Raw genomic sequence first — 27,012 nt, 5'->3', positions numbered from 1 at the left:
AAAGAGCTGACCCTAAAAGCAAATAAAAGAACCCATCCATCAGAGGCTGCACAGTGGTAGCAATGGACTGAATTTGGCCCGCAGATGTGTTTCATTTGGCCTGTCCAGTTCAAAAAACTACAGAAAGAGCATTTAAAAATTGAGAGGTTTCACAAAATTCCAGATTTGTAGCTTTGCTTGTCAGCTCACTAGAGCCATCCTCATCCTGGCTACCCCCAGCATCCACTCTCCTACCACGCATGAGAAAGCCCAGTCACTGAGCTGATCTCCCGGGTCCAGGAACTTGCAAGCCTTATAGGGGTTTGATTTCTGCCTCCTGTACCAGATAATGGTAGAAAATCCTGCACAGCATAATAGTCTAAGGCTTGGTGGATGAGCCTCCAGCCAGCTGGGGGAAGGAGAGCATAACAAAACAGACTCTTTTCACTCAAGGCAGCACAAACCCTCCCATGTGTCTGTGGTCTTTTCCCAGGGGTAAAAGACTGCCTGAGATAACTGTCTTTCCTCTCTCTGGAATGACATTGAAAAAAAAAAAAAAAGGTGAAATCATAGGAAATAAGGACCAGAATTAGAACATTTTATTTTTCCTTGTATCCTTTGGCATCAAATAACACTATTTTTCACAGATGGGTTTTCAATAAACTTCAGAGCAAGGCTGTGGAAAATTTTTTAAATGCTGTATGGGTCTTAAAATGCCAGTTGTTCACATATAAAAATGTGTTTCCTCCCATGAACACATCCCCCTGGAAAGCTCAATCACTCCCGATCAAAATGACTTCCAATCAAAATCCAAACATATTTTTAAAAATAGAAATTGACAAGCTGATTCTAAAATTTATAAAGAAATGTGAAGACCTTAGAAGAGCCAAAATAATTTTGAAAAAGAATGCAGCTGGAATAATTACACTCCCTGATTTTAAGACATCCTAAAGCTATAGAAATTGACAGTGGGTATTAGTGAAAAGGTAGACAAATAGATCAATAAAACAGGAGAAAGTTCAGAAATAGATTTACACCCATGTGGAAACCTTTTGACAAAGGTGCAAAGGCAGTTCAATGGAGAAAGGATAGTTTCTTCAACAAGTGATGCTAAAACAACTGACTCTCCATACGCACAAGCACACATGTGCATACACACATGCAGACATACACAAGAATTTAAGGCATACCCCATATCATATACAAAAATTAACTCAACATGGATCATAGACCCAAATGGAAAACCTAAAACTATGGAACTTTTGGAAGAAAACATAGATGAATTATTTGCAACCTTAGCTTAGGCAAAGACTTCTTTAAAATGGCACCATACTAAAAGCATGATCCATAAAAGAATAAATTGATAAACTGGATGTCATCAAAATTTAAAACTTCTGCTATTTGAAAGACACTGTTTAGAAAATTAAAAGACAAACCACTGACTAGGAAAAAATATTTGCAAATCATATCTTGTAAAGGTTTTGTATACAAATATATACAAATAATTCTCAAAGCTTAACAAAAATAACCCAATTTTTTAAATGGGCAAAGATTTGGACGGACACTTCAGCTAAGAAGATACATGGATGGCAAATAAATACATAAAAAGACGCTCAACATCACTCACTAGAGAAATGTAAATTAAAATCACAGTGCAATACCACTCTACTCAAATTAGAATGCTTGCCAGTCACAGAAAGACAAATACTACATGATTCCACTTATTTGAGGTATCTAATATAGTCAAACTCATAGAAACAGAGAATAGTGGTTGCCAGGAGGGAACCACTACTGGGGGAAGGGGGAAATGAGGAGTTGCTGTTCAACAGGTATGCTTTCATTTATGCAAGATGAGTAATTTCTAGGGATCTGTAACATTGTACCTATACTTAACAATACCGTATTGTGTAGATCTCATGTTAAGTGTTCTTACCACAATAAAATTGGTTAAAATAAAGAAGACTGAAGACAATGTTGGCATAGATATGGAAGAAACGGAACTCTCATACACTACTGATAGAATCATAAAATGGGACAAACACTTTGGAAAATGATTTGGTAGTCACTTAACACGTTAAACATACATCTACCATATAGTCTAGCCATTTCACTTCTAGGTGTTTAACAAAGAGAAAAGAAAGCCCATGTCCATGCAAAGACTTGTAAATGAATGTTCCCAGCAGCTTTATTTGCAATAGCCAATGAAACAAATGTCTGTCGACAAGTGAATGCATAAACAAACTATGGCATATCTGCAAAATGAAATACTGTTCTACATTAAAAAGGAAGAAAGTATTAATACACACTTCAACATGGACGAATCTAAAAATAATTATGCGGAGTGCAAGTTGCCAGACAAAAGAGAATGCTGTAGAACTCCATTTATGTGAAATTCTAGGAAATGAAACCAACACATAATGACAGAAGGCAGATCCGTGTTTGCCTGGAGATGGGGGTGATGGGAAGAAGGAATTATAGAGGGGCATGAGAAAACTTTTAGGGGTGTTGGATAGGTTCATCATTCTGACTGTGGCAATGGTTTCATGGGTGTATAAGTGTGTGGAAACATCAAATTACATACTAAGAACTTGTGCAGTTTACTCTATGTCAGTTATACCTCAATAAAGCTGGGTTTTTTTTTGGGTTTGTTTTGTCCCCTTCTTGTCCCTGGCCCCACTTCACTGGGTTAGGTCCTGTTCCCTAGACTCTCCCAGAATACTGCAGGATGGCCATCACAGTCTTGATCACTGTGGATAGTTTTCATCTAATTATTAGGTTGAGTCATTTGAAATTGCCAATATTCTACCATTTCTGGTCTACAACAATGGCAGTTTCACATGGCTCAACCTAACACTTGCTTGCCAGCCATACCTGACAGTGAGCTCGCTGAGGTCTGGGAGTGTCTGGTTCAGCGATGTTTGCTGTGTGAAGATGGTGATACTCTGAAAGTTCTCTCCAGCCACTTCTCTGTTGGGTTATCATAAGGAGCTGAGAAAAAGACTCCGTGGGCCCTGCCTTACAGCCTTCTCCCTTTCATCCATTTAAAGACCACTCAAACACCCGGTACTGTAAGACCTCCTTTTTGCACAGTTTTAAAACTTCCCATTTGGAAATCATCTTTCAAAGCAACAGAAACACACCCCTAGGCTGCTGGAAGCAGAGGATATAGCTTTGTAAATGTAAAAAGTATTAAACGTTTAAAACAACTATAAATCACAGGAAGACTTGGGATCCTGACATCTCTCCGAGGAAAAATTCCAGAGGCTGCAAATGCAGCACTTTAAAATAATATCATGTGCTTTGGTTCTAGTCTTGGCTGCTTCTCCCTTGGAACAACAAAAAGAATCGTGCCAGCTATTAAAGGCGGTTTTGTTATATAATGCAGTTAATCTCACATACTCTTCCTTGTGGGATTTAACCCAAGTTTCACAGCGGTCTATTTTATTTAGCATTGATAGTTTTATTCATTTCTTATTAAAGAAATCTTTCCACAAAATTGGCTGCTCTCTCAGCCTTGGCTTGAGAAGGAAGAATATCTGAATTAAAAATCTGTGCAACAGATGGACCTCAGTTACAAAGAATATCTCTGGCTTCAGAAGTCCCCATAGAGGCAGGTGTCAAGCATGTTAATAAGTTCCGGGCTTTCAGATTTTCCTGAAGACAGTTCAGCCCTGCCATTCATGTACTTTACAGGTAGAAGAGAAAATAAAAGCACAGAATTCCAAAAATACTTGTCAGATTCTAGGGATGTATTTGTCTCACTTTTTGTTCATTTAAAAGGAACTGTGCTTGTATTAATGGGGAAGACAAAACCATCAGGGAGATGGAAGGAGGAGGCCATGTTGCCGATATGCCTGTCTTCCTCTGTGGCATCAAAGGGTCTGAAAAGTTATGGAGAGAGGTACTGGACATCCTGCTTGCCCTTTTTTGGTGTCAGTGGCTCCTCCTTTTGCCAGAAAGAGGTTAAGCAAAATAGGTTCTCATAGCCTAATACTGCTGTGCTTCTCCTAGGCTTAGCCAGCCCTATGTTTTATCTCCTAGCTATTGGGTGGATAACAGAGAAGAGAAATAAGAGAAGTCATTTCCCTCTCCACTGTATGACAAATATGACACATGCTCCATTCCAAGCTTAGAAACAGTTTCTAACACAGCCCCTTCCAGTTCAGAGAGTTTTGAAATAAGTGTGCTCCCTCCTCCTATCATTTTAAAACAAGGAGAAAGGAAAACAAAGGAAACACTTTTACTCCTAAAGCCATCGCCACAAGATAGGTATCACCATCGTCTTCTCCCAAGGGGTCACTAATATTTGGAGAAGCTGAATAACTTGCCCCAAATCACTCAGACTAGTAAGTGACAGAGCCTGTCTGGCTCCAGGTCTTTCTGGCTCCAGAGTCAGTGCTCTTCTAGATGATTCTCTATGTCCTGCTAAGTCTCTGGTTAGATGAATGTTGACAAATCTCTTGAATGAGAGAGAGGATTACTGGGCAGTAATTTCGGGCTAGTTCAAGTATAATTCCCAGACTATGCAGATACCAGAGACATCTAAATGAGCCTAGAACCAACGCGGGAAGAAAATGACTACAGAGAAGAGTGCTCCCTTAATTCATTTTACAGCCTGAGGGAAACTGCCCTCATCAAACAGTTTTGGGGTTAGATGTACTTTAACAAAAAATACCAACAGCAAAAACTTATTTTCATGATCGATTTGGAACAAGCCCCGTGTATTAATGAATACATACTTGTGACAACTATCTGAGCAAAAAGATAATGTAAACATTTAATTGGCAAAAGGATGGGTGGTCCAAAGAGACAGCTGTAATTCACTCCACCTCCCTCTACATGCTTCACTCTGTCCAGGGGCAGCTTTTACCTCCTGCTGGGCTATCACATTCCATGGACAGAAGGGCCATTCCCCCTGGGCAGGAGACACAGACACCACAATCAGCATTTAAAGTTCTGGTAAATAAACATTATCACTTCTAAGAGTGACTGGCTTCAGGAATACCACTCGGCAGAAGGCTAGGTTTCAGCTTCAGCTCTGATAATGTATCATAGAATGATGCATTCTAATGCATTCTTCGGTGTTAACACGACAGTTCCCTAAGTAAACTGAACTCTAGTAAATATACTCTTCAAAGCAATTTTTTGACTTCTTTTCCAGCAGCAAGGTACTTCTTTTAAAAGGAAAGAAATAAGCAAAACACAAAAACCCCATGTAATATTCTTTTAGCCTGGTTCCTGGTAGTGTGTGTGTGTGTGTGTATGTGTGTGTGTACGAGTGTGTTTGTGTGTGTGTGTGTTTTCCAAAGAGCACAGAAGCAGCTTTTATGGTTAGAAAATTGAAGTGCTATCAAACCTAGGAAATTATAGGGATGAAAAATGAAACAGCTTATCTACATATGTCCCATCTGCTTTTGGTTTTGTGTTTTGCACAATCCATTACTGGAAGCATTGGAAAGTATGCTGAGACACTGAAAATGAGACCGGGGTGTGTCCTACAGCAGCCTAGAGGTGAGGGTAACATTGCCACTGAGCTTACACCAAAACTCACAGACTCAAAGGAGAGTTTCCAGGAAACATCAAAGTAGGGTATTACAAATAAAAACAAAACACACACCAAACGGAGCCAGTGTTTTGGAACACGGTAAAAAGCAGCTTTCCATTCACTGGGGAAACGCCATGTATTTCATTATTTTGTCAGTTTGGGTCACTGTGTTCTCCACAACTCAGCATTTTTACTGCAGAGAGAAGTTGTTCCCAAGCTGCTTCAACTGTAGACTCTCTGATATTTGACAATTTCCCGGCCTGTGCAGCTAGGTTTTAATGATGCGAGTTTCTTCTAGTACAGTCTCTTTAGACTTCTCCATTCCAACAGCCTTGCTTCTTTCTCTTCTGACTATTCCTCACTCCACTTCCCACCTCTATTACCTACTTGTAGGCTCTCCCTGAATTCTCAGCACAATCATTATCTCCACTTCTGCGTGAACCACAGGCAAGGAAAAATACCTTACTTCTAAAAAGACAAAGTTAGACACGATGAGAACAGCAATGGATTCACACTTCAAGTAAATAAATGCCTGAACTGAAGAGGTATTATAGTGAATGAACATTCTTTGGCTGGAAGAACTTAGTGGCAGAGAATTCTTAAAAGAAAAAGAAAACAGCTTTCCACCCTGTTGATCCAACCAATTAATGAAAGTACAACATTAGTAGAAGTAATTTGAAAAAATTGTTTTAGTCTAAGGGTAGGAAGTGAAAGGGGATGGAGCTAACTTATTAATCCATTAATCACTCTTTTGGTGTATTCATTAAGAGGGTCAGAGGAACAGGCCTTTGGGAGTCTATAAACCAAATCAAAAATGCTAGCATATTCTTCTTTTCTTTTTTTTTTTTTTTTTGTTTGTTTTTGAGACAGAGTTTCGCTCTTGTTTCCTAGGCTGGAATGCACTGGCACAATCTCGGCTCACTGCAACTTCCACCTCCTGGGTTCAAGCGAGTCTCCTGTTTCAGCCTCCTGAGTAGTTAGGATTACAGGCACCTGCCACCACGCCAGGCTAATTTTGTATTTTCAGTAGAGACATGGTTTCACCATGTTGACCAGGCTAGTCTCGAACTCCTGACCTGGTGATCCTCCTGCCTTGGCCTCCCAAAGTGCTGGGATTACAGGCGTGAGCCACCGTGCCCGGCCAATGCGAGCATATTCTTAAATGAGTATATTTTGTTTGCATAAATCATCATGTTCATTAGTCTGCTGTTGTAAGGAGATGACAATCCATGAAATCATAAAACTGATTTCCATTTTGGAGCAATTGCACAGAGATTTGAAAGAAAAAATTTGATTTATCTATCTATGTCTAGAGAAAAATATTTCTCTTGCTGATACAATACTCTAATTACATTGGCTTAATCATTACAGAGTGTTAATATATGCAGAAGCTCTTAGATATACTTTTACATGGATAAAGGAAGTACCATCAAGTATCATTAAACATTTCTAGACTCCAATGAGAAACAAAAAACAGAATAATCCAACAGAGACAAAACCCAAAAGGTGACTGCATGTAACACTGAACTCCCTCCCATGGCTTCTTTTTGGGAACTTGTCCCATCTCTACTTTTTCCTCCTCCCAAACAGTCTGCTTCTCTATTGCTTATGAAGAAGGAGCCCAGGATCACCAGAAGGATGAGGTCTGGAGTTGCCCATGCCTGGAGTTGCCCATACCAAGCCTTGTCTCAGCTTCATGGCAACAATTCACTGTGGTACAAAGAGGATGCAGTATCGGGATGTGGGGGTTGTCAAGGCTAATTTCTGTAAGAAATGATGTAACCTCCTCCTCTAAAGACAACAGGAAGATTTTTCCATCTTACTCCAGGCTCTGAGACTGTGGTTGATTTTGCCTCTTGATTGGTGAAAGCCATTGTTCCCCAAGGCAAATGACAAATTTCCCTTTTTTGCAGTGCTCTGGCTGTCCACGGTAATTCTAAGGGAGTGGCAGGGTAGGATGGGGCATCAAGCCTAAAGAAGAAAAGGCCTTTCAATTATTTTTGTGCCACTGACTCATTGCTGTCTACATCTTTTTTTTTTGAGACTGAGTCTTCCTCTGTCACCCAGGCTGGAGTGCAGTGGCGCAATCTCGGCTCACTGCAGCCTCTGCCTCCCAGGCTCAAGAAATTCTCGTGCCTCAACCTCCCAAATAGCTGGGATTGCAGGCGCCCACCACCACACCTGGCTAATTTTTGTATTTTTAGTAGAGATGGGGTTTCACCATGTTGGCAAGGCTGGTCTCGAACTCTTGGCCTCAAATGATCCACCTGCCTTGGCCTCCCAAAGTGCTGGGATTACAGGCATGAGCCACCACACCTGGCCTGCTGTCTACATCTTGATGTTCACATCCCTTAAAGAGTGGAAACCCAACTGACTCCCCACCGTTCTGCAACACCACAAGGAAGAGGCTGTGCCCCTCTCAAAAGCTGTCCAGATTTTATTTTCCCTGTCATTTTCAATCCTCTCTATTTCTCTACCTTTCTTCTTTGGTCTAGTTTCATGCAGGGTATGAGATATTCTTAGAATACCATCTTGGCCCTCCAGACCATATGTTCCAATTTTCATGTGGCAACAGATATAAGCAAAACAACTAAAAGGCACGCTGGCTAGCACTCACAGCAGGAAGGATAATTAATCAAGTTACATGGTGTGTTTCTTTTTTGTTTTCCACTGAGAGGTAGCTATGGTTCAACAGAGGGACTAGGGGACTGGGAGTCAGAAGCCATCAGATGTTTCATGATCCAGTACATGACCTAGAGACCGATGTGCCAGCTCTCTGGTCTCACCTTCCAAACCTGTAAAATGAAGAGGTTGAACGAGCTTAGGAGCTGAAAATGCCAATGTCTACAGGGGCCTGGTAGGGAATATAAATGAGTATAGAACACAGAGCTATGCGGGCTGGGGAGAACTGGGGCAGGCATGCCCCATCTCAGGGGACAGTGGCAGCTCAGAAGCAACCAACTGTCACCCTGAAAGAAGGGTCCAATGTCTTCACATCTGCTAATCTTTGAGGAGTAGCCATGGGTCTATATTTTAGGTAAAATCTCTATTTTAAATAGTGTCAACTAATTAAAACGATTTTTAAATGCTGTGAGCCATGCAAAATGTGTCTGCAAGCTGGCTACGGCCCTCAGGAGCACAGTCTTTGGCCTCTGCATTAGGCAGTGTCTCTAAGCTCTCTTTAAGAGCTAACATCCTATGATCTACTCTAGAGCATGTTTTTACAGCAAAATCTCCTTCCTGATGAATGGCTATTTGAGAATGCAGCCAGAAATGACACAGCGTGGGACTGCAGGTGACAGGACAGAGCTGGGATTTGATCTGGAGCTCAGGGGCAACAGGAAACCAAGAGGGACTGGGCATGGGGGTGATATCTGAGAGAAATGGGGCATGATCCAATTTACATTTTCACAAATTCATCCCGACTGCTGTGGGAAGAATGAACTGAAAAGAAGAACCACTATACTTGGTCAAGCCAGTGTGCCAAACACATGAGCACCAGCTGAGTGGCAAGCGATGGGGAAATCTGGCCCCTGGGCTGCATAAAGTCCTGGCCCAGTGATGCGTCTTCTCAGAGGGGAGCATGCTTTTTTTTCTTTTTTTTTTTTTGAGACAGAGTCTCGCTCTGTTGCCCAGGCTGGAGTGCAGTGGTATGATCTCGGCTCACTGCAAGCTCCGCCTTCTGAGTTCACGCCATTCTCCTGCCTCAGCCTCCCAAGTAGCTGGGACTACAGGCGCCCACCACCGTGCCCAGCTAATTTTTTGTATTTTTTATTTTTTAGTAGAGATGGGGTTTCACCGTGTTAGCCAGGATGGTCTCTATCTCCTGACCTTGGGGAGCATGCTTTTTCTATATCAAGGTGCCCTGCAGGTTTTCTAGCCATGGGGCAGGGGTAAAACAAGATGGCAGGCTAGAAAGTTCCTACAGGCGAGGGATGATGATGATTCTTGAACTCAGATGGAGGCAGTGGCTATGGAGGAAAAAAAAGACAGGCTCCAAAGATATTGAGGAGGTAGAATGGACATCTGTTTGTGACTGATTAAATACAGGGGCAAGACAGAGGGAAGCATCAAAGGAGGCTGATGGTCCAGTTTCTACCTTGAATGACTGGGTGGCTGGTACGGAAAAGACTGAAGGAGGAGCAGGTAGACATAGGAAGCAGAGATGACTTTTGAACATGTGAAGCATGAGATGCCTGGGTGATATGAGAGTGAAAAACGTCAAGTCAATGACTAGATTTGCAGAACCCACATGGGTCTGAATTAGAGATCAATCCCTTCGAAATCTGGAGTATTCTTTGCTCATTATTTTTGAAGTCTTCTGTTGACTAACTCTAATATGAAAAGAAACAGTTAATGTATATACTGAAGAAGATTTTTCACTGATTCTCCTTCGGTTATGTGGTGCAACCCACAGTCAGCTCCCTGCCCTCTTACGCACACCAAGTAACAAGTACTTCTATAGTGTTTGCCCTAATAGGCATTGTTCTGAGTATTTACCATGTGTTAGCCTGCTTACCTCTCACAATTGCCCTGAAGGATAGCTATCATATTCACTTTCTTTTTTTAAATTTTCTTTATATTCACTTTCTTAAATGAGGAAACTGAGGCACAGAGAGATGAAGTAACTTGCCTTGTGTGAACAGGCCAGAGATGTTTAATCAGAATTTGAAACAAGTAATCTGGCTTCTGAGTCATGCCTTTAACCACCACACATTAAGCTTTGCTGCCTCTTCAAACGTCAGAAATGGTATTCAAGGCTACTTTTAGTTCTCACCCTTCCACATTAAATACCCCTGCTCCTTGCTTGAGCTGGTTTCTAGATGTTCCCCTCCTTCATTAGCCTTATTTTCCTGCTCTTGAGCAACTAAAGTTTGCTGGCTTGGACCATGTGTATGAATGAGTCTTCTCTTCTGGATGAAGGGCAGGAACCAGGCCCTGTGTTTATTCCTTCTGAATCCTTTATAAAGCTGCCAAGAGTACGCACACAGAGCAAGCCCTCATAGGCGGACAGGGCGGGCCAAGTAGGGATAATAGGCCTGCCCACATGGGTGACATGAGTCAGCTGGGAATATACTTTTATCTGTCACAACCTTAATAAAGGGAAAAGGCCTTATTTTGTAAAATACTGGCCTTGTAGCTAGAAATGTCAACATAATGAATTGGCTAATTGTTCTTTCTTGCTGCTGATCTTCGCCAGTGCGGTCTCTAGATCACAGCATTGAAGCTGGAAGGCACCTTACCTGGTTGCACGCTATGACAGGACTAACCTATGCTATGTATGGCACGGATGCTGTGGGGCCAGGCCGCCTCTCACGAGGTTTTGGATCATGCTCTGTCTCTTTGGGAGGATTTCTCAGGGACAGAGTCTCCCCAGTTCTCTCACCCTGTGGTTTTCCTTCCTGTCCTGTTCCTTAAGGGCTGATAAGTGTCAGAGAACAGCCACTGTCTGCTCCCTGCCAGGGGTCTGGGGACACTCCTTTCTGTTGTCACTGGGTCACTCCTCGCCCCGCCCCTTGCCCCCTCTGCAGATATTTCTAACTCATAAACCCCTGCATGCCTCCTCTGACAACTGGCCTCTATCACTCCCATGGTTTTTGTTCCTCCCCACCTCCCACCCGCTAGTATGTCAAGACAAAACCCATCTAGGAAGGGAGCCTAACCAGAAGACACAGGTCACCTGGCCTGCACAGCAGCTCCATCCCTGCCAAGGAAATGGAGGCCTCAGGCAACTGAACTTACAGAAGACATTGGTCCTAAGGGTTGCCCCTGGGAAGGGGCTAGGGAGTGGGGAGTGGGGAGGTGTGAAGGAGAGGCTGCCTTTTCACTAGATACCTTTTTGTATCACATCTTCTTCAAATATAAATACTTAGATTTTCAGCAATAATCTAACTCTCCTAGCTCTGTTTCCAAGTGCATTAAATAACCTTCAGATAATAGTCTGGCTCTTCACACAAGGTTTTCCACAGAGAGAAAAATATGCTGACCTGCAAGCATGCATGTTCGTGTCCTTGTAGGAGGAATTTTTCTCTTAACCCATTAATAAACAGGTGTTCTGATTTATACATCGGTTCATGAATCTGTTTCTCCCATCTCTTTTCCGAGCCTGATCTGCTCTGGGTCTGGGAATCCCTTGGTTTGCGAAGCTGAGGACCAGACTTGGCGGGGGGAATCCTGGCAGAGCCCTGCCCATCCACAAGGCACCGCTGCACGGCCAGCAGCCTTCCTCTGGTCTTGGAAAGCAGCTTTTCTTCCTATGACAAGTTAAGGTTGCAACAGTAGTAGCAACAGCTCCCATATTCTGGGTCCCCAAGAGAAGGCAGGCCAACAGGATCCCTGACTGGCTGTAGAATGACCAAGTGCGAGGAGAGTGTCATGCATTCCCAGCCTGAGCTTCCTGAAGAAGGAATGTGACCCATCAAATGGAAAACCAGTTGAGAAGTCTAAGGGCCACCGAGAGTGGATCCGAAGCCCCCAACCTGCTTTATGATGAGGTGCTCCTCATCTGATGCATGTTTGTGGTCCAGGAGTAGGGGAGGAAAAGGGAAAAATATGTCATGAAGAAGAGGAAAAGAAGGATGACTAAGAAGGGGCAGGCAGGTTTCCACCAAGAAAGAAAATTCAGCCCGCCAACCATAAAGAATGAAATGGCGACAGCCACTGTGACCTTGGAGGAGTTGCTTAACCTCTGTTGCCTCTGTTTCCTTTTGTGGAAAACGAGAATAACGACAGCATCGACCTCAAATGGTTGTTCCACTGATTCAACAGGGTCATAGATGTAAAGCACTTTGCCTGGTTAAGCTCCACGTTCCCTGTCCCGACCCCGACTCCACAACACAAGCACACACACAGCTGAACATAGATAGCTCTTGGGCATTGAAAACACACTTCAAAAACCTCAGAGCCACTTGGGGAGAGACCTGGCTGGAAGTCACAGTCTCTTGAAGGACCAGATCTGAGTCTCTGATGGACCTCCTTCCAAATTAGGAGACAGTGACAGCGACAAGGAGAGACTTAAACAATCATCTGGTCTAATACCTTTTATATTTGTGCACCACGAATGAGCCAAATGAGATTAAGATACAATGAGAAAAAAAAGGTATTACTTTAAAAATACTATATTTGTAAAATTATTCAGTAAAGTTCTACAGGACTAAGCCCTCTAATTCCTGGCAAGCAACCACTTCTCCAAAGGCAGACCTCTGATTTCAGATCACTAGTCCTCTCTTCCAAGGCTTGAACCCTGCTACGTCGTCGCGTAACCTTGCAAGTAAGTCTTAGCAGAAACCGTCTCACATTTTTTAAGCCTATGACTCTAGTGCACAGACGAGTGCAGGGAGTAGGTGATGGTAAACTCCACCTGCTGCACCCCCATTCCCCATCCATTGTCATTCTACAGGGATGGGAAGTCTCCTGCCTAGACAGGTGAACTGGGTAGAAACAGAAGAACTGCTGAAAGCCATTGCACTAGAGCCACACTACCCAATATGGCAGCCACTAGACATGTGTGGCTACTGAGCACTTGAAATGACCTGTGTCTGAATTGAAGTGTGCTCTAAATGTGAAGTGCACACCAGATTTTGAAGGCTTAGTATAAAAGAAGCATAAAATACCTCATTAATAATTGTTTTCTGGCAGGGTATGGTGGCTCACGCCTGTAATTCCAGCACTTTGGGAGGCTGAGGCAGGCAGATGACTTGAGGTCAGGAGTTTGAGACCAGCCTGACGAACATGGTGAAACCCTGTCTCTACCAAAAATACAAAAAAAAAAAAAAAAAAATTAGCCAGGCATCACGGCACACACCTGTAATCCCAGCTACCTGGGAGGCTGAGGCAGGAGAATTGCTTGAACCACAGAGGCGGAGGCTGCAGTGAGCTGAGATCGCACCACTGCACTCCAGCCTGGGCGACAGAGCAAGACTCCATCTCAAAAAATAAGTAAATAAGTAAATAAATAAATAAAATTAAGCCTTTAAAAAATAATAATCTATTCCTTTCATGTTGAAATAATACTTTGAATATACTGGGTTAAATAAAATATATCATTCAAATTAATGTTACATATTCTTTTTACTTTTTAAAATGTAGCTACTTCCAAATGTAAACCACATATGTGGCTCCAATTGGTGGCTTGCATGATATTTCTATTAGATAGCCCTACTCTAGAATCAGCTTTCTGTGTTCTTTCTGTTTCACCATTACCACTACTATCCTCATGGTTTATCCTTACTCTTCACAGGAGTGAGCAGTGACACCAGGGCAAGCTAACTAGCTATTCCTGGGCCTTTGTAATCCTGGAAAAGAAAGGAGAGAATAAACTAAAATCATATTCTTTTGCTTGGTAGTTTCATTCCCCCCTCCCAATAATCACAGCAATTTCTGAATGCAATACAATGCATGAAAGACTTAATGGGCTTCAGTTTACTCACCAGTAAAAATGAAGGCATTCGGCTAAATAATCTCACAGGCTCACAAAATTTAAAAGCTAAGAGACTTTAGGATTACCTGGCCTAGAAGTTTTCAACCCAATCAAATAAAACACACTTTTTATAACAAACATTTTATAGTACTCTACTAATCTGGTATAAAATCCATAGATCATATAACCTGCCCATGTTTTTAAATTAATATAACATGAAAACTGTAATACAAAGGAGAAATGAAAAGAAAATAGCTTACAGAAAATGTTGTGTATTTCAGTATGTGGATACTCTGCTTGATTGCGCTAAAGGACAAGGGAGGCTCAGATTCTTGTACCTGTAGAATAACCACGAATGTGATATCACAATGCAGACAGATATAGGTGTGTTGCTTAGTGACTCAAACATCATTAGTGTTTGCTATAATTTGATTTTTTGGAGATTATTAATAACTCTTGGTAAAGTTCTGAGCAAAGTAAAGTACAGTCTTACCTCTATTTAAACACACTCCTGGAAAATTCAGTGCATATTTTCAGATGTGAAAAATACTATATGTTTATATAGAAAACATAGTTGGATTCCTTGAATGTCTGGCGGGACATGAAAGTCATGCCAGATATGGGCCAGGTGGTCACTTTGTGGGATTGCCCAGAGCGTTGTTTAGCAGTTCTGCACCTGCCCACCCAATGTCACCAGCACTCCACCCCCAATCATTGTGACATCTAAAAAGCTACCTTCACAGATTGCTACCAGCACCCAAGGGGGTGATTCCAACCTCTGCAGAGAATCTCTTTCAAACACTGCATAATTTGAGCAAAATGTGGGGCAAAATCATACAAAAAATTGATATTATATCTAGGAATGGTATTTTTTTTAAGAAAACATTGTACATATACATGATCACATAGGTTTCACAATTTATGTCCTGGTTTCACGCATCCTTGTTGGCTCTGTCTCATTTCCAGTTACGAAAATGACTTGTCTTCTGAGATGCTTTGCTTGTGTCCTTACTTGACAAAGGAGGCCTGGAGGCGCAGAGAGTTGGTGGCAGGCGAAGCTGGAGAACACAGGCCTCGTGACTGCCAGTTCTGTGCTCTCAGGCTAGCTTCCTCTGGCACTCTCCAAAGTTTGTAGGACGTCACAGCAGCAGTTGTGCTAGTTGCAACACTTCTGATTCTAACTGCAGTGTTTACTTTCAGAGCCTCGGCCTTTGCTGCTTACATAGGATTCTAGGATTCGTGATGAAGGCAGATTAAATATTTAGATCCCTCGAACAAGTTAAATTACAATCGGGCTGGATTCCCACTGGGTAATCCCACTTGAACCTTGTGTACTCTGGGGGGAACATGAACTTTACTCATTTCATTCAAAACTCACATGAACAGAGAGTGAAGCTGGCTCCTCTCCACCTCCCCCGCCCCCACAAAAAAACTGCTTATCTCAGAATGAAAAATCCATCCAGTTCCTTGGAGGATTCGCTTTGCCTTGCCCCATAGCAGACATAGTATGTGTATTCAGCAGGAACAATTTGCTCATGCCAAGAAACTAGATCCTCTTTGAATGACAGTAGTTATGGGAAAACAATATGTCTACAGCCCACACCAAAGCATGGCTTGTACTTTATGGCTGGCATTGTCCCAGCAGAGAACTGGCAGGCAGCTGAGAAACCTCTCATGTCCACTGGATTCGGACAACCATCTCCACTGCCCTCACTTGCCCTTAACTGCCTATACCCCTTAATTTGGACTTTTGGTCTAGGAGCAATATCTTCCAAGTCAATTTCTGTTCTGTGGCACTCTCGGTAGCTGGGGGAAAGGGTGATTCTGGCTGGCCCTGGACTCTTAACTATTCTCAGAGTCTCCAGGAACATCTTTTATTCTTCTTTTTTTCTCTTCTCTTTTTTAAAGCCTATAGACTCTTTCCGTTTCCTCGGCAGCTCTAAGCTCATCCTGCCCCCTCCCCTAGCTTAGCTCCATACCCCCCTCTCAGGACAGTGGTTCCTTAATGTCCACAGAACGCAGGTCAAGCCCATGTCATGACAGCAGGTGTCCCTTGTTGCTGGGACTTGGACCACCGAGGCCCTCTGGGCTTTGAGATAATTTGTCATACATACTCTGATACATGAGCCAGAGAACTCAACCTAAATTAATTACAGGTGTGACAGAAGAAACAAACGAAACTGGGCATCAAGATTTCTCCAACTGACACATATAATGTGAATGTGAGAGAAAGCATAGGAGCACAGATCCGTAAAGGAAAAAGAAAAGGCCATGGAAAGACAGAGGAAGTTTCTGTCCCAACTTTCCCTGATTACTTGAAATTCTGTGTGTCTGAAGTGAGCCAAGAAAAGCTGCCAAGAAAGAAGTTGTGGAAGATAAGGACACAAATGCAACATTTAGTTTTCAGTGCTTTGTAAAAGCCCAAAGACTATTGCGTGTTCTTGACAACTGCATTACCACGTTAGATTCCAGTTTTTTTGAATTTGGATGTTTTGGGAGTTTTTACATGGCTAGATTCTTAGCATCTAGTGATAAAAGGAAAGGGACTCTGACAATGCAATTTCCAGTTACAAAATAGGTGTTAGTTCTTATTTAAATACACAATCCCTTCTGCTCTATCAGCTATTGGCAAAGTTTTCTGTGCATTGTCTTAATGCTTTGTGATACAATTCTTTTATGATATAACACATATCCCTTAAATTTATATTTCCTGCCTTTTCTTCCTGCACTAATTTGAACCATACAAAAAATTGATACAAAAGAGGAGAAACTTCATGCAGGACAAATAAGGATATTCTACTGGGGCAATTCTCAATTAAAGTTAGCATTTTACATAACAATACAGGATATGGCAAAATCAACTCAAGATGCGGTATATTGCGATCGCATTATAACTAACCAAGTCCAGACCTAAATTTTACACCAGTTGTAAATCATGGTGAGAAAAATAAATCTCATGCCTGAGCCAGAGTTTGCTTTCCTTGGATTTGGCAACAAACTATTACTAACTTTGCACAAGATAGGCCACAGGGGAGAAAATAACTACATTTCTTTGAAACAATCCCTGGTTATAAAGGGTAGCTAATTCTCATTTAGTAACCAGCTGGATTTTTAAATAATAATATCACCTTTAATGAAAATTGATACATCTAGCCCCAAAAGAAACTATGTCTAAATGACATTCCTGGAACTTAGAATACATTTTTTTTTTTTTTGTATTTTTTTAGTAGAGATGGGGTTTTGCCAAGTTGGCCAGGCTGGTCTTGAACTTCTGACCTCAGTTGATCCACCCACCTCGGCCTCCCAAAGTGCTAGGATTATGAATTTTTTTTGAAGTCCACTATTTATTTATGCCAGTTAGTCAGTTAGTTTATACACATTGCCTTGTTTAAGCTTTTTAGAAGACTTATTAACTAAAGTCCATAGTTGATATTAGGGTTCCTTCTCTGTGTACAACACAAAGAAGGGTTTGTCAAATACACAACGTCATGTGTCCATCATTACAGTATGTTCTCCAGTATCATTCTATGATTGATATAGTAATATAGTATTCTAGATACTATAGAACAGTTTCACTGCCCTAAAAGTCCCCTATGCTTCATCAACTCATCCCTTACTCCCTTCCCCGAAGGCCTGGCAATCACTGATCTTTTTTACTTTCTCTATAGTTTTGCCTTTTCCAGATGTCACACAGTATACCGCCTTTTGGACTGGCTTCTTTCACTTATCAACATGTATTTAATGTTCCTCCATGTCTTTTCATGGCTTGATAGCTCATTTCTTTTATCACTGAATAAAAGATACAGATGGACATACCAGTTTATCCACTCAGTTACTGAAGGGCATCTTGGTTGCTTCCCAGTTTTGGCAATTATGAATAAAGCTGCTACAAACATTTGTGTGCACAGGTTTTTGTGTGGACATAAGTTTTCAATTCCTTTGGGTAAAAACCAAGGAGATGGATTGCTGGATCATATGGTAAGAGTATGTTTATTTGTATAAGAAACTGCCAAACTGTCTCCCAAAGTTGCTGTACCATTTTGCCTTCTCATTGCTTAATCTTTTAGCAGCCTTTCAATGTATGTATTTTACCACCTGTTACTCAGATGAACAAACTGAGATTTCAAGAGATTAAATCACTTGCCCGACATCTCAAAGCAGAGTGAGGACTAATGCTGAGATTCAAATTTGGGTTGATCTGGCTTTAAAGCTGGTGATCATCCTGCTACACTACACTGCATCACCAAGCAAACCCAGCACTGAGCCAGGGCAGAGTCCTTCAATGGTGCCAGTATAGGTAGCCAGCCTCTGCTGAATGTATTAACGTCCCCATCCTGAGTCTAAAGCCAAGCATCAGGGAAATGTCCTATCACACAGCCTTGAAACTTTACTCCTTCCCCTGAACCACAGAGTCACTTTTTTCTTCCTCCTCTGCCCCAGTTCTGGGGAGGGGCTGTAAGGCACTGTGAATCTGGCACAGAGCAGGCACTAGAAGTAGTCATGCCTCAATGCATCTCTAGCTGCAGGCAAAGACAGCCTGCTCTTATTAAACTTTGCATTATCATGCCATGAAACCACAGTCAGTAATGCAAACACTAACCCAAAGCCCCAGCATGAGGTTTCAGAATTCAGGGCTTCTTTCAAAAAACTAGTCCACCAGCAGCCGGCTGTTCCAGGAGGGGGGCTAAGGGAAAAAGTCACTGACATCCCCTTAAGCCAGAAACAACTAAAGATAACTTATCACAGGCTCATACCTAGAAACTAAGGGACTTAGTCACTTGAAAATGCTTCTAGATTTTTAGCTCAAGACAAGGGAGTTTTGCATTGCATTTTCCAGGTGTGATCTGAATATTTCTCATTCTCAGTCTGGCATAAGTCCAAATACACTTGTACCTCAGTTAACTGATTGTCACAATGTATAGCATAGGTTGAAAGACAGGCAGTGATAGTGCTGGGAGGGAAGGCCAGGTTGGGCCTACTGTTGGGGCTGGGCTTGAGGCTCAGCCCTAGCAATGACTTAGTAGGGCTTTGAGGCATGACATGGAGCCCATTTCACAAGGAGGCTAGGAGTAATATTTACCATGCCATAATACACACATCAGCCATACTGCATTCTGCAAAGGGCCTAGTGAAATTCCCTATTCTTTTTTTTTTTTTTTTTTTTTGAGACTGATTTGCGCTCTTGTTGCCCAGGCTGGAGTGCAATGGTACAATCTTGGCTCACCGGAACCTCTGCCTCCAGGGATCAAGCGATTCTCCTGCCTCAGCCTCCCAAGTAGCTGAGATTACAGGCATGTGCCACCATGCCCAGCTAATTTTTTTATATTTTTAGTAGAGATGGGGTTTCTCCATGTTGGTCAGGCTGGTCTCGAACTCCCGACCTCAGGTGATCCGCCCGCCTCGGTCTCCCAAAAGTGCTGGGATTACAGGCATGAGCCACCGTGCCCAGTCGAAATTCCCTATTCTTAAGGCACATCGGTTCTTTCTCTTCCTGTCTTCTCTCATCAGCAATTCCAGCTACATTAGTCACTCCAGCTTTCAAACAGGGCACAGAATGTCCTACTTCAAGAGAAAGTACAATTTGGTACAGTCTGGAGACATAGCTTAAGAAGAGTGAGTCTTGTTTTCAGGGTTAATATGGTCTGGTTAATTTAGAGAGTGTACTTTACACAGCAATTTGGACAAGCCTAGAAGCACAGCCCTTGCTGATGGTAAATTCTTTAAAAGGTTTGTACAACTTTTCAGTTGTTGAGCGAGAAGGTTATATAAGACTAATTCTTTAGCTGCCACTTGTAGAAGTGGTTAGATTTCTATCAAGGAGAACACAAGTTGAGGGGAAGGGATGAGACTGTTGAATACGAAAAGAGGCTAAATTCATGGAACTATTATGCCCATGTCTTTATCCACCAAGGGAGGGCTATGGATTTAGTTCACATTTTCATATATGTAGAAAAGGGAAACAAGAATAATGTGTAAACCAGCTATGCCAAGATGCCCATTCATTCTGTGTTCATTCAATTATAAAGAAAAGTCCTTACTGTGACTCTGAGGCAGTAAAGAGGGTAAGGCCATATTGGCACACACTGGACCTTGGGGTCTAGGAAGCACAACCACTCAGGCACTGGGGAGGCACGGTCCTGGCATTCAAGACTCTATGTCATTATAGCATGACAGAAGGAAGGGATTTTGTGATCTAATCTGATCAGTCACTGCCACCCAATTCACATCAAAGAAAATGGAAACCAATGGGTTTAAATGATCTGCCCAAGGTCACACAGCTAATTTACGGCAAAGATGGGGCCAGAACCCCATATCTTTACCCCCAATACAGGATTTCTTCCAGAACACCCATGTTCCTCAAACTGAGGCAGAACTACTCTCTGAGCACAACTATATGCACAGCAAAAGAATAAACCTGGTGCATTTTCCTGGAGAATCCATTTAAATGATAAACATTTTATGTTAAAACACATATGAATATATTATGAATAGAAGTCAAAATTCAGGCCGGGCACAGTGGCTCACACCTGTAATCCCAGCACTTTGGGAGAGCAAGGCAGGTGGATCACCTGAGGTCAGGAGTTTGAGACCAGCCTGGTCAACAAGGTGAAACTCCGTTTCCATTAAAAATACAAAATTATCTGGGTGTGGTGGTGTGTGCCTGTAATCCCAGCTACTCAGAAGGCTGAGGCAGGAGAATCGCTTGAACCTGGGAGAAGGAGGCTGAAGTGAGCCAAGATGGCGCCATTGCACTCCAGTCTGAGCAACAAGAGTGAAACTCAATCTCAAAAAAAAGAAAAAAAGAAGTCAAATTTCACAAAAATGTTTATAATAAAAAGAAGCCTTCACAAAGATTCTATGCTTGAGATGAGCCACTGTGGTCTACTTTCCCCGACCTCCTAGGAACATGGTCAGTCTGAGGAAGGCAGGGGATCTTCAGAGGTGACCTGGGCAAGCAATGCAGTACTCAGTGCATGCAGCTACTCAACGGCATTGGCTCACTCAGAGGTGATTGGGGACTGAAATGTATCAACTGAAGCCACAAAGAGCTGGACTGATAAGAGGCAATGCAGAGCACTCCAAAATACTGTGACCTGACAATGTCTGCTAGTCTCATTGGCTTCCTTGAGAAACTGGGTGGGCACAGTGCTGCAATAAAGGGGAGCTGGATGTTCTCATGGGATAATAAAATGAGAACTGATGTGGTGTTGCTGTGTCCCTACCCAAATCTCACCTTGAATTGTAATAATCCCCACGGTGGAGATCACTGAATCATGGGGGCGGTTTCCCCCATACTGTTCTCATGGTAGTGAATAAGTCTCGCGAGATCTGATGGTTTTATAAATGGGAGTTCCCCTGCACAGGCTCTCCTTGCCTGCCAGCATTTAAAACACGACTTTGTTCCTCATTCGCCTTCTGCCACGATTGTGAGGCCTCCCCAGCCATGTGGAACTGTGAGTCAATTAAACCTCTCCTTTATAAATTAGCCAGTCTCAGGTATGTCTTTATTAGCAGCATGAGAACAGGCTGTGTGAGGGAGAGCTAGAGCAAACGCCTGAGCTCTCCCTTCACACAGCTCCTTCTACACAGCTCACTCCTCCACCTCATTCAAGTCTTCACTCCCAGGACACCCACTGAATGGGGCCCTCCCCACCCACCCTAATTAAAATCACACACTACCCCCATGCTACCTCTGTTCCTTAGCCTGCTCTATATATATATTTTTTTTTTGCATAACACTTACCATCTTCTAACATACCAGGTAATTTACTTATTTATAATGCTTATTGCCTGTCAGACCCCTTCTCACCCAGTTAGAATGTAAGATCCCCAGGCCTGTTTTCCAATGTAAACCAAGTACCTAAACAGTGCCTGGCACATAGCAGGCACCCTACAAATACTTGCTGACTGATGGATGTACTCATTGGTTTTTATTTGGATGGCTTTAGGTCTCAGCTTAGCTGCTACTTCCTTTGAGAAGCCACTTCTGACCAGCCAAGCTGGAGGTGCCATTCCAGTCATATCACTCGGGTGATCTGCATCATAGCATTTATCTCTACCTCTCATAGATTCTCATAGATTTGTTTATTTTCTCTGTCTCTCCACCTCCCTGATCCCCAACTTCACAAACATGGAACCTTGTCTTGATTACCAGGATGTCTCTGGTACCTAGGACAGTGCCTAGCACATGGTAGATAATAAATGTCTCTGGTCATCAGCTGGAGGGCTGGCTGCCTCGTTCTTGATCCAGCAGCTTGAAAGAATTAAGGGGACTGAGACCATGAGTGATCTGAGTTTGCTACTTCGGGAGAAGCTCCTCTACCTCTACCAGAATGAGCCTTGGTGCACCCTCCACATACCTGACATGGGGAGCATTCCTATTCTCTCCTTCAGTCTGCCTTGTTCATCCCTCTGTGCTCCTATGAAAAGGTATTTATTGAGTCCATGATCTATTCCAGCAGTCTTCAGATGGACTTCCCAAAGGTACTAGAGCAGGGACAGTTTCACAAAAATGAGTTTCTACATCCTCAATTTCCATATGTACTAATTCTGAAACTGCCTGAGAGCCTTTGGGCATCAACAATATTCTTTCACCCACTCTACAAAAGAAAGTCACACCACTCATATCTCAAATCTTAATATGGTGTGCTACCCTAAATGATTCCAAATACTGGTTGGGGGAAGCCTTAGCACTTTCTGTCTCTCCCTGTCCTGCAAGCAAGTCTGTAAGAGTAGGGTTGGCCAGTCCTGAGTAGTTCTGAATTCAGGACAAAGTAGTACATATAAGGGATGTGGATTATCTTTAAATAACCACAATGTTTTCTGAAGTCATCAGATCTTTCAAGATGTGCTGGATAAAGTCTACATATAAGCTTTTTACTGATTTCCTTCCAATTTAACATGTTATTCAATAAGGTCATTAAAACCTAGTTTATCAAATCATGTCACAAAATATTTATTCCACACACAATCAATCTTTACCTTATGAAACATGTAATGTCTTCTACTCCTTATTTTTAAAATGATGGAAATATTTAGATGTCAGATTTAAAAAGTGAGATGGTACACAGTTTTTAAAACATTCTTTCAATGGTATATAACACAAAAAGTTTGAAGACCACTGATGTGCAGATGCAGATGAGAAGCTTAAGTGGGTAGAGAACACTTTGTTAATGTTCAAGCCACCAGAAGAACAAAGACTGACCACGTGTCAGTCCATCCTTTTTTTCTTTTTTTTTTTTTTTTTTTTTGAGACGGAGTCTTGCTCTGTCGCCTAGGCCAGAGTACAGTGGCACAGTCTCAGCTCACTGCAACCTCTGCCTCCCGGGTTCAAGTGATTCTCCTGCCTCAGCCTCCTGAGTAGCTGGGACTACAGGCATGCGCCACCACGCCCAGCTAATTTTTTGTATTTTTAGTACAGACAGGTTTCACCATATTGGCCAGGCTGGTCTCGAACTCCTGATCTTATGATCTGCCCACCTCGGCCTCCCAAAGTGCTGGGATTACAGGCATGAGCCACTGCACCCGGCCACCTCTCTTGTTTTTTCAAAAAGGCCAACTACACCTGGCTCATGGTTACTGACATTTTCAGCCACTGAAAGAAAACAGGTGTACCTGTTAAATTTCCCGAGGCAAAGAAACATATTGAAATACCTAATCTGCTCATTACCAGCCTGCTGCCACTGCCAACGTCTAAAGACGTAGCAACTCACACACATATTGTTCTTCTTTCCTTCAACAGGCCTGAGAAATTACAGCCCCCTTCAGGGACTTGCTGTACTTTGCCCAGCCAAGCATCTCTGGGTAATTTCAGAAGGAAATGAGCTCTATGCCGCATTATGATAATCAATGCCCTCCTTCTTTCCCTCTGACAGATATGTCATCACCAAGGCATTTGCTACACATTGTTCCATGGCCAACAAGCAGGCTGCTGCATGGGGTACAAGGTCTGGGCATAAGCAGCGGGATACAGTTTTAATGTCCTAATTTCATGTAACAAATGTGGATTTCCAGCAGTCTTGCTAATACATATTTCTTCAGGCAACTTGTTGGGGAAGGAGAAGGAGGGTTTCCTACATTAGTTAGCTGTTTATTTTTATTTTTATTTATTTATTTATACACACAAAACACTGTTCTTTTTCACTGAACAGCTCGATGTACTGGGTAGGAGAAAAGGGCAGTTGAGGAAACAGGCTCGGAGGACTGGCTCAAAAAAATAAACAAAAAGAAAAACTGAGTGTAACGTAATGGAAAATCTTTTATATACATTTATTGAAATAACTCATTCAAATTTCTAAAATAAAAATAAATGAATTAGACTGTATATACCCTTTCAAAGTAATTTCTATACTTCTTCTAATGATTTTCCATTTATTCTTACTTTAGAGTTTTCTCACATATATATTAAGAAAAAAAGACTCAGAAATATATATTTTCTCAGTGTAAGGCTGAAATCTGTATTACAGGATTTCCATGTAGAGTAATAGAGAGAAACCTCAATGGATATGTACAAAGGCAACATGATTTGGTCTTCAGAATTGCTTTATAACCCCAGCAAGGAAGTAACTGTGGCTTTAAGAATATTCAGTACACAAAGATAAGTGGTGCCTAACTCAGAAATGACTTACTGAACTCATCACAGTCATTAAAACAATAGAAACTCTAATGGATTCTGAGAAATCTTGAAAGCAGTAGCTATTATACTCGGCTTACTCATCATCCTTAACTACCATTTATTAGTTCTCACCCCCTTTGTATAGCAGGTATTATTAATCATCTGTCAGAGTTCTGGGAAGTTAAGGATCAGGGAGGGTAAGGCAAGGTCAGACACTGAGTCCATGGGCAAAGTGAGATGAGGTCTGAATCGAGGAGTCTTTCATTCAATGTTTGATTCTGAATTATGTGTTTACATCCTTTCCTCCTCCCTCTCACTCCTACCCACTGCCTGGCCATGAAGTTTTATTTTCCAACCGTTTTGCTTGGTGTAAATTGGAAGGACTCTAATGGAGAGATGAAACAGCCACATTTCAACAGTAGAGGAGGGGTGGTGATTTAGAAGGAAACAAAATCTTAATGGTGTCACTAGCCAAGGGCCTGACCACAGTGTTCAGCAGCTCATTCTGATGAGTACACCATGACTCCGGCAGATACCCCGCGCTACATTTCATTGTTCTCCTGAGACTTGGGGACTTCTTTAGTTTCATCCAAATCTCTCACAGTCTGGGTATGTCAGCACTTACTGGAGCATCTGGATGAAAACTGAAAATTTCCCCTCAGATGTAGCTGGTATATACCTGGTTATACAATTCCAAAATCCAGATATTTGAAATCATACATGTGACTGACTAAATGTGTGCATTTTCCCTTCAATGTCAGGCATCATTGCAATAGCCTGGATATATTTAAGCTACCAAGGAACATCCTCACTGGCATCACTCTTGCCAAAATGCATTAAACACCCAAGTTTCCAGATAAGGATGATAGGCATTAAGAACTTACAAATGTGTCTACTCTACAGATATATGTATTTTTTTTTTCATTTAAGTGTTTTGTATGGGATGGTGTATTAGTTTTCTACTACTGCCATGACAAATGGCCACAAATGTTAATGACTTCAAACAGTACAAATTTATTATCTTAACAGTTCTGAGACCTGTGCTTCCTTTTGGTGGCTCTAAGGGGATTGCATTGCCTTGTTTATTCCAGCTTCTAGAGACTGTATTCCTTAGCTCCAAGGCCTTGCCACCGTCTTCAAAGATAGCAACAGTGGGTCAAATCATCACATCGCATCCGTCTGATCCACTCTTTTCCTCCCTTTTCCAGTTTTTTCTTGTGATTAGGTTGGGCCCATCTAGATAATCCAGAATAATCTCCCAATCTCAAGATCAGTACCCTTAATCACACCTGCAAAGTCCCCTTTGCCATGGAGGTAACATATTTGCAGGTTCTAAGGACTCAGGGATGAACATCTCGGTAGGAGGGACATTAGTCTGCCTACCACAGATGAGTTTCTGTTTTGTTTTGTTTCTTTTCCATTTCAGCTGGAAGTAATTTGAGACTTCTGCTTCTCAGAACGCCAGGAGAGACAGATCTCCCGAGTTAAGACTTGCTAACAGCTTACTGGCAAGGCAGGGCACTCACAGTTTTTTTTAAAGACGCTTAATGCCAAATGGTGGACGTGGAATGGCTTTAAAAGAGAAACTGTATTTAAGATGGCCTCAACTACAGTAGACATTTTTTTTCTTGCTCACAAACAATACTTGGCAGGTGAATATGATAGAGGAGTGGGCCTCTTTCTTGCCATCATTCAGGAACCCAGCTTAATAGAGGCTCTGCCAACTTCCAAATCTCTCCCAGGAGCTGCCTCCCCTCCAGCCAGCCTGAAGGGAAAAGGAAGATGAAAGAGAGAGAGCATATGGGAGGTTTTCATGGGCCAGGCCTGGAAGTGGTACACATTTCTCTATTCATATTCCATTGACTAGACCTCAGTTTCCCTTAACTGCAAGGCAGACTGGGAAATGTATTTTGGCTGTGTATCAGAAAGAAGAGGAAACACATGGTGGGAAACAGCTGAGAGTACACCAAGAAATCATCCTGATCTACTCTAGTCTTCTCCCAGAAGTTAGTATTCTGTCAACTTCCAAAGGTCATCAATCTCAAACAATTACCATTGATGGCTCTGAAGCATGGCATTTTATCTCTGAAATAAAACTGGCATTGGGGGCAAAATGGTATTGTTTCAGAGGCATAGCTCTCCTCTCCCTTCCTTGCTCTCAAGCTGACACTAAGGGGAGCGCCTGCCTACTTGCACACATGCTATCTCCATTACTCCAGAGAAACCTTTTACACAGAGGAAAGGCTGGCTATTGGAAGATGTCCTGAAGCATTCAGAGCTCACACTGAGAAGCTCCCCCAGTAACTGAGATGCTGCACCCACAAAAGTACCTTGGTTTCTTCTACAGATTACAGGAAAACAAATGGCCTCCCAGAGAAAAGGTCTGGATAGTGTTTTCCCCCCTTGTCAGGAGACTAGCAGACCGAAGATGACATTCAGAGGCCCCACAAAGAT

At 42.3% G+C, this 27,012-nt stretch overlaps 1 protein-coding gene and 1 long non-coding RNA gene across 4 annotated transcripts in view; both read right to left on the bottom strand.

Annotated features, from left to right (window-relative positions):
- CRADD (CASP2 and RIPK1 domain containing adaptor with death domain) overlaps window positions 1-27,012 on the bottom strand; it is a 367,800-nt gene that overhangs the window by 216,713 nt on the left and 124,075 nt on the right. The gene's annotated exons all lie outside the window — the stretch shown is intronic.
- On the bottom strand, window positions 13,576-20,441 carry LOC134756579 (uncharacterized). Its single transcript, XR_010129386.1, has 3 exons — window positions 14,437-20,441; window positions 14,204-14,281; window positions 13,576-13,818 (listed from the first exon to the last, which is right to left on the bottom strand). It is a non-coding gene; the product is annotated as an uncharacterized lncRNA (long non-coding RNA).

Source organism: Gorilla gorilla, chromosome 10 (genome assembly GCF_029281585.2).
Source record: "Gorilla gorilla gorilla isolate KB3781 chromosome 10, NHGRI_mGorGor1-v2.1_pri, whole genome shotgun sequence".
Classification (NCBI taxonomy): Eukaryota; Metazoa; Chordata; class Mammalia; order Primates; family Hominidae; genus Gorilla; species Gorilla gorilla.
The sequence above is the reverse complement of the archived record's forward strand: the minus strand, read 5'-3'. Positions and strand labels throughout refer to the sequence as shown.